The sequence below is a fragment of the Hyperolius riggenbachi genome, chromosome 9, assembly GCF_040937935.1.
Source record: "Hyperolius riggenbachi isolate aHypRig1 chromosome 9, aHypRig1.pri, whole genome shotgun sequence".
NCBI lineage: Eukaryota > Metazoa > Chordata > Amphibia > Anura > Hyperoliidae > Hyperolius > Hyperolius riggenbachi.
Window position 1 is genome coordinate 260,813,470 of NC_090654.1, and position 8,543 is coordinate 260,822,012.

The 8,543-nt window shown below is 47.5% G+C and overlaps 1 protein-coding gene across 1 annotated transcript in view; it reads right to left on the minus strand.

The window, feature by feature from the left end:
- Positions 1–8,543, minus strand: part of SLC38A6 (solute carrier family 38 member 6) — a 110,557-nt gene that overhangs the window by 101,251 nt on the left and 763 nt on the right. The gene's annotated exons all lie outside the window — the stretch shown is intronic.

Below are 8,543 nucleotides of genomic sequence, written 5' to 3' on the forward strand. Positions count from 1 at the left end.
AATCAGATAGCAATCGCACCACTATGCAATTTTTCCGCAATTCAGCTATTCAAATAGCGAACACAGTGCAATCGGTCCTGTACACCAGAGCGGAATCGTGCTTTCTTAGTGGAATTGCGTTCCTTAGTGGAAAAGGGCTTTTTTTAAAATTGCTTTTAATTATTATATACTAATCTGGCACTTTCTACCTTCTGATCCTAGTTTACAGTCAGTGGCCTCTGCTGCGAAGGTGGTATTTTTGGTTTCACATTATTTTTCTTTTTGCGCTGGAATGTGACTTGTTTACCAGAGATGGACGTCCACATACCATAGTAGGGGCAGGATCATTTCCTCAACTGCTTGCCGTGTCTGCATGTGTTGTCAGCCCTGGTTTGTGAAGACCCCCATACACTGAATAATTTGTCCCATTTAACATCCTTGGCGGTAACCCCGTGTGTGTGACACGGGGTAAGCCGCCGGAGGGTGCCGCTCAGGCCCTGCTGGGCCGATTTACATAATTTTTTTTTGCTACACGCAGCTAGCACTTTGCTAGCTGCGTGTGCATAACGATCGCCGCCGCTACCCGCCGATTCGCCACGCCGCCCCCCCCCCCAGACCCCCTTAGCTGCCTGGCCAATCAGTGCCAGGCAGCGCTGAGGGGTGGATCAGAACACCCGCTAATGTCACAACGTCGGTAACGTCATCGCGATCGTCGCCATGGCGACGGGGAAACCTATACAGGGAATCCCTGCAGGGTAAAAGCGCCGACGGTGATCGGAGGGGTGGGAGGGATAGCGAAGGGAGGGGGGGGGGGGGAAGCATGTAGCTAGCGCTAGGCTAGCTACATGCTTTAAAGAAAAAAAAAGTGCCCCCTGGCGGGTTTATTGTACCGCCAGGGAGGTTAAAGAGAACCTGAGCTCTTGCACAGGACAGAAGTAAAAACAGAGAAATGCACCCTGTATGTACTTAGAGAGTTTAGCCTGTCTTATTCCCCCTCATCGCAAGTTGTAATTAGATCTCTCAGCTGTGTCAGCTCAGGAATCTGCCATGTCAGAGCAGCTGATTTATAAACACAGGATGTTAATAATATATCTGCTTCAATGGAATGGAAAATAAAAAAACAATGATATGACCATATATGTGAACCAAGCGTGAGCCTAGCCAAATACTAGGCTTCCACCTACACATGCGGGCATTGTGATTTAACGGGTAGCGTAAAACCCTAGCAGGGCTGTGAAGTCGGAGTAATTTTGGGAACCTGGAGTCGGAGTCAGTGGTTTCAAATACATAGCCTTTGTAAGAATTAGACTAAGGAGTCAGAGTTGAGGAGTTGGAGCAATTCTGAATACCTGGAGCCGGAGTTGGTGGTTTCACAAACTGAGGAATCGGAATCTGTTGATTTTTGTACTGACTCCACAGCCCTGAGATTTATTACAGGATTTGTAACAGCTGTAACAAAGAAATGTTTTTCTTTAAAGGTTATTATGCTGTTGTGTAATCTTCCAATGTTTTGAAGATTGTGCGGACTTCAATCGATTGTCTGGCTGGAAGTATCCTGGCGGTACCCAGGGGAAGGTCCTGCACATCTGACCTCTGGTGTGTGGGTTTGGCCATTTGAGTGCAGTTCCACCACCAACAAGATTATGCTGTTGTGTATCTTTTAGAGCAGAGAGGAAGGTCTGACGGAGTTCAGGTCCACTTAACAGTAAATACTATAGAAAGCTAAAGATAGCCATACCTCTAGCGATGATGGGCAGACTCAACCAAGAGACACATTTCTCTCTGATCTAATTGAATCTGATTAGAGAGATCTGTTGGCTGCCCACATACCGCAGGCTGATTCCCGAACAATTTCATGCTGAAATCGATCCAGAAATCGGCCTCGTGCGCCACCTCGCTGACCAGACGCGATCCCTATCAATACTCAGTGCACTTTATTATTATTTATTGTATTTATAAAGCCCCAACATATTACGCAGCGTTGGACATTAGTTTAGGTTACAGACAATATTTAGGGGTGATATACAGCAATATGACAATACAGAAATACAAGAAAACCAGATCACACACCATAGTATGAGTACCAGGTAATGCTTAGTCAGTCACTGGATGGAAGCATGGAGATTAGGCAAGTTAGGTTCACTCAGGTGTATAGCATGGGTGCACAGTAATGGAGGTGCGTGATCAGGTAGGACACAAAAGGAGGAGGACCCTGCCCAAAGGCTTACCATCTAGAGGGAGAGGTAGGGACACGAGAGGTAGGGGACCAGAGTTGAGCTCTGGGTTTAGAGCAATTGTGAGGGGTGGTAGGCCAGAGTGAAAAGTTGAGTTTTGAGGGCCTTCTTGAAGGTGTTGAAGGAGGGAGCTGACCTAATGGGTGGAGGTAGGGAGTTCCATAGTGTTGGAGCGGCTCTTGAGAAGTCTTGGAGGCGTGCATGGGACTGGGTGATGCGGGGGACCCATTTGGGGGTCGCCACTTGTCCTTGGTCCACAGACATACCCCACGTGGTTGCTGGTGCTCACGTTACTTAGGCAACCATGTGGGTGTGTGTATGGACCAAGGACTGCGTCCAGAGCAAGTGTCGGACACGGACAGGTAATGTATAGTGCACGGCACACGGGGGGGGGGGGGGGGGGCGCACATTGGGGAGGGGGTAGAATCAGGAGTCTCATCGCTCGTCCCGATATCGTTTGCTGTTACTGCCCCGCACCCGATCAAGCAAGTTAGCCCTACATCTTGCAGAATGTCCGTCTGATTCTTGCAACCAATTTTCGGCCCGAGGCATGCACATTTTCATCTGATCTGATTATAATAATTGAATCTGATGGTCAATCGGCTGCCAAGTCACCTGATGTATCGCCACCTTTAGTCCTGGTTCAAATCAAAACAAAAAAACGACAAGCTCTGCATTCCTACTGTAGTTACATAGCACAATATAATGCTAAGCATTTCTCACTTACGTAAATAGGAACAGCGTACAAATGCAATCATCAGCAACAACTGATTGTGAGGAATGCCGTCTGACAAAGCAGCAATAAACTAGAATTGCACCTGTGCTCAGAATGTCTGAGGGGCCGATTCATAAAGGCATTAATACACATTGCCTCTCTGTGTCCAGTTTTTTTATATTGGAGATAAAAAGCATAAGTACAGAACTGAAATATAAGGCACATTTTCTGGTTGACAGTACAGCATCTTATATTCGTAAGACATAAGACAAAGTGTCGGTCAGAATCTTCAAATCTTTATTTCCCCATTTATTAACCCAATTACTATTATGAATTAGTATTTATATAGCGCCAACATCTTTTGCAGCGCTATACAGAGTGTATCTATAGGGCTTGATTCACAAAGCTAACTGTTAGCACGCTTGTAAAAAAGCCCTTTTCACGCCTAAAAACACTTTGTGCGCGCTAACTAGCGCTCGTGTGCAAAGTCCTGCGTGCAAAGTCCGGTGCGTGCGATGCAACGAAAACGGCGCACCTGATGCAACTATAAGGGAGCAATGAGTGCGACCTTATCGCACTATGCGACGTTAAAGTCGCATCAGGTGCGCCGTTTGTCGCACCGCGATGCGACGTTTGGCGCACACCGGACTTTGCACACGCAAAGTTTTGTGTGCGGGGACTTTGTGCGCGAGCTGATCCACTTTTCTTGGTGCTAACTACTTAGCACCCTGGTTAGCACGCCCAAAGCCTTTGGCCGTGCTAACTGGGTTAGCACCGAATAGTGAATCAGGCCCATAGTCTTGTGATGGTCATACATCAGGCGACTTGGCAGTCAATCGACCTTCCGATTCAATGGATGAAAATGGGTGCAGCCAAGTGCATGCTTGACCGACAATGCAACCAATTTCAGGACAAAAATTGGTTGCATTGTCGATTGCGTACAATGCAACATGTTGGGCCAACCTGTTCAATCGGGTGCGCAGCGGGAACGGCGTGCAATTTTGTGACGATTGACGAACGCAGCAAAACCCCCGGTGCTGTCCCACCTAATGAAAAATGTCCCCCTGGTGCCAAGTGCAAGGTATACATTATTACCTGACTGCAGCCTGCACTTGTCCCTCCGCTGCCCATACACGCACGCCCACGTGGTTTTCCAATAAGGGTGCGCGTCTGATGTCACACACTCGTGCCCTTACTAGGAAATCATGTGGGGCGTACATGTATGCAGAGGAGGAATCCAGGAAGCCAGCGGGGGACAAGCGGAGGCCACGGACGGGTAATGTATACTTTACATTAGGCACCGGGGGGACATTTTTCATTAGGGAGCACAGCGGCGAGGCAGCAGATGAGGCACATAAGGCTGATTCCATATCGATTTCAGCATGAAATTAATCGGGAATCAGCCTGCGGTATGGGCAGCTGACAGATCTCTTGCTTGTCAGATTCAATTAGAGAGAGATTTGTCTTTTGGTCGAATCTGCCCATCATCGCTGGATTTATGGCTACCTTATCTGTCCCGCAGAGGAGCTCACAATCTAATCCCTACCATAGTCATATGTCTACCGTAGTCTAGGGCCAATTTTAGGCAGAAGCCAATTAACTTATCTGTATGTTTTGCGGATGTGGGAGGAATCCGGAGTGCCCGGAGGAAACCCACACATACACGTACGTGTGTGTGTGTGTGTGTGTGTGTGTGTGTGTGTGTGTGTGTGTGTGTGTGTGTGTGTGTGTGTGTGTGTGTGTGTGTGTGTGTGTGTGTGTGTGTGTGTGTGTGTGTGTGTGGGGGGGCGCAATGGGCAACAGTTAGCGGCACTTTTCCACTAGTTATTCGTTCTAAACTGGAAAATAAAAAAATGTTGCTTGTTCTTCAATGCAGTCTATGGCATCAACCACTTACAACGGTGATAAGCCGATTTCCCCCTTATGAACATATGGATCATCACTATAACATGGCCATCACCACACAAGAGTGGTAATCTAAAGGTGTCCATACACTGGCAGATGGTGCAGCAGATTCAATCATCAGATAGATCCCTGTCTGCTCACATCTCATCAGAGAGGGATCTATTGCAGCCACACACTGCACACAGATTTCCAATTGATTTCAGCATGAAATGTGTAGCCCCCCCGATGGCGAGTGTTGCAGGCTCACTTGTCCCGTCATGACACCACTGTGACATTCATTACAAAAGAAACACAGTTGCTAACTTCTCTTATTCCAATCTCCTTATGTGAGGAAGCTGCAGAGTGAGCTGTGCTGTTCTGCCATGTGATTTGTTGCTCATAAACAGAGACAGCTGAGATGCAAGATTATAATTATTTTCCATTAAGCAAAACTGTGTCATTTGGCAGCCACATTTAAAATTTTTTGTTGCCCAAAGCAATATTTGTCTATTGTTTCATGAGTCAGTTTAACTAAGATCACTGTAGAAAACCACACTGCTCATCTCCCAAGTAGTCAGCCTGTTCTGCGTCCCAACAATCTTTCCTGATTGCTTCAGCTAACAGTTAAAGGGCACATCCGAGCACTTTAAAAATACAAAATCCACTTACCTGTGGCTTCCTCCAGCCCCTGCCAGCTATCCTGTGCACTCGCTGCGGGGTCCCCTCCGGTGCAGGATGTCCACTGCGCCTCCATGAGCAGCTCTCAGAGTCGCACTGACATCATCTGAGCTGTATTGTGCAGGTGCAGTAGTTCTGCATCAGCGCTGTACAGTCCGGATGATGTCAGAGTGACCAGTGAGCCGCATGCTGGAGCGCAGGAGAAGCCGACCTGGCGAGGCCGGCATCTCCACCGGAGGGGACCTGGAGCTGCGGCGAGGGCACAGGATGGACACAGGGGGCTGGAGGAAGCCCCAGGTAAGTGGATTTTGTATTTTTAAAGTGCTCGGACCATCCCTTTCAAAGGGAGTCTGTAGCCTAATTAAAAAAAAAAAAAAAAAAAAAAAAAAAAAAGAGATACTTCCCTAAGAAGAGGAAAGGTTCTGGGTCCTATAGAGCCTTCCTGGCTCCAGCGTTAGCAGTCCACGACCGTTTGGTTGTGGACTGATCTATTCTGGGTTGGGCTGGCTTCAGCAGTCTTCGGAAGCACTTGGGCTTCTGAAGATGGGCACGCCATACTGCACAAGTGTCCTCTCTCGCAGTACATGAGGTGGCAGGTCAACCATCCGATTCAATTATAAATAAATCGGATAAAAATCAGCGCCGGTAAGTGCACGTCCAATCAACGATGCAACCAATTTGGGGTAAAATTGGTTGCATTAAATCGGTCGGACATGCTGCAAGATGTCGGACAGCTGTGATTGGTCGGGTGCACGGCGGTATTGGGACGAGCGATGAACGAAACCCCTGATGCTGCCCCTCCTATTGGTCACTGTACCCCCCTGGTGTCCAGTGCACTATAGTTTATCTGTCCAAGGCCACTGCAGGCTCCAGGTGCTGTTCTCCGTCCATACACGTGTCCCATGTGGTTACTGGCATATGTGTGGGCATGTGTGTGATGTCACACACCCACGTTACTCCAGCAACCACATGGGGTGCATCCAAGGATGGAAGGAGCCCGGAGGCAGTGGTGGACAAGGACAGGTAATGTATAGTACACTGGGCACCGAGGGCGGGGGGATGTTTAGAAGCGAAGTGGTGGATGCAGCGTCACAAGGCTGGTTCTGGATCGATCTCAGCATGAAATCTAGTGTATAAGCAGGTAAGAGATCTCTTGCCGATTAGATTGGAGCTAGATCTGTTTCTTGGTCGATCTGACCACACATCGTTTGATGTATGGGTACATTTAATCTGTGATTATGTTACATATATGCTGTTCAGCTCTTATGCCTAATACACATGGTACGATTTTCCGTGCGATAGCAGGGTTCCGATTGATAAAATCCGTCATATCCGATATTGCTCCCGTTTTTGCGCTCGATTTCTCATAGCAGTTAATGGAAAAAGATAAGAAAAATAAATGAAGATAAGAGAACTGAGCACGGAATCATGCGGAAAAAACGATTGGGTCACGGAAAATCTTACCAAGCATTAGCAATGTAGCCCATTGCGTTTTATGGACAGGGGAAGGGATAGGAGATATCCTGCTGCAGCTCGCAGTTGGAAATTAAACAACAGTTAGCCAAATAGTATCTAAGCTGGCAGTTCACTGGAGGGAAGGCTACTGACATAGGGCGACAACTGTTTCATGCTAAATTTCCATTTGAAATTACTACGAATGGACCTTCAGACTATAAAAGCTAATGTGTATGTAGTTTTAGGTGGCAATAAAACCAATTTTTGCCCATTTTTATCACTGAATCTGCCAGTGATCTACATGAGCAATCAGCAAACATCAGATCAATTGCGAAAGATAGAAAGACTGAGCAGGAGCCATAGTGAATGCTGAAAGTACACCTGAAGTGAGAGGGATATGGAGGCTGCAATATTTATTTCCTTTTTAACAATGCACATTGCCTGGCTGTCCTGCTGAGCCTCTGCCTCCGATACTTTAAGCCATAGATCCTGAACAAGCATGCAGATCAGACGTTTATGACTGAAGCCTGACTGGATAGTCTACATGCTTGTTTCGGGTGTATGATTCAAACACTACTGCAGCTAAAGAGATGAGCAGGATTGTCAGGCAACTGGTATTGTTTAAAAATAAATAAATATGTCTGCTTCCATATGCCTCTCAGTTTAGGTGTACTTAAAATCTGATAAAGATCAATTGGTGCAATGTACTATACTGAGCCCTCCATCGTTTTTCAATCAGGTAGTAATCACTAGTAATCACTAGTTTTCAATCAGGTAGTAATCACTAGTTGGATCAGTGGATATTGACCAATGTATGACTAGCTTTAAAGGGACACTGAGGAGTGCCAAAATTATTTAAAAGAATACACTTACCTGGGGCTTCTTCCAGCTCACTGTAGGCGGCAAGGTCCCCCAGCGTCCTCCTGGCTCCTCTCCTACAGCCTCCGCCGGCCCTCGTTACCGGCATCACCTGGGCCGGGTGTCGGGCCGGCTCTTCCTGGTTAATGACGCAATGCGTCATCACGCCGTCCGCTTTGCGTCATCACGGCGGCCGGCGTGACAGGTCTGCGCATGCACGGAAAACGGAGCCCGGTGCAGGCTGGAGGGGAGGAGCCAGGAACCGCCTACAGTGAGCTGGAAGAAGCCCCAGGTAAGTGTATTCTTTTCAATTCAGGCACTCCTTAGTGTCCCTTTAAGGTAGCCATACATCAGGCGAGTTGGCAGCCGATGAAGCATCTGATTCAATTATTATTGCAATGAAATCGGATGAAAATCATTGTTGTCAAGTGCATGCCTGATCAACAATGTGACAAATTTAAGGCCAGGGGGGTTATTAGTTCCCTTGGGGGAGAGGGGGGGCTTTATTAGTTGCCTGGCAGAGGAGGGTTGCATTTTCTGATACTAATAGCTTTAAAAGGACAGGTCCGAGGGGAAAAAAAACAACAACAAAAAAACAAGATCTACTTACCTGGGACTTCCTCCAGCCGCTGGCATCTGATCTGTCCCTCGCAGTTCTGGAGTCCCCTCCATTGCAGATGCCGACTTTGCTAGGTCAGCATCTTCTGCGACTGCACGCAGCCTCACCGCTCGCGATCACG